We start from the raw sequence: 310 nt of genomic DNA, 5'->3' as shown, positions 1-310 counted from the left end.
CCACCCCAAGAGAAGATTTGTACTTCAGTAAAAGCTCGTCCCTTGTCTGGACTTTTCACATTAATCACTTATTCATTTGCATATCATGTAAGTTTGTGAATTAGTGGCATATACCCACATCGATGTAACAATTTATTTACGAGTAACTGTTAGGCGGTGTATTGGTTTGGGGCGTCGTTAGCACATACATGCTTATTATTTGTAAGGAAGAACTTGTTACTTATATGTGGCTATGCAATGTTTGTTGAGGTGAGATGTTTATTCTAAAACTGGAGTAGGCTTAAAAGGTGCTGTATTGGCGATAGACTTT

This window comes from Myxine glutinosa, chromosome 6 (assembly GCF_964187855.1).
Source record: "Myxine glutinosa chromosome 6, kmMyxGlut1.1, whole genome shotgun sequence".
Classification (NCBI taxonomy): Eukaryota; Metazoa; Chordata; class Myxini; order Myxiniformes; family Myxinidae; genus Myxine; species Myxine glutinosa.
This window is presented reverse-complemented; position numbering follows the sequence as displayed.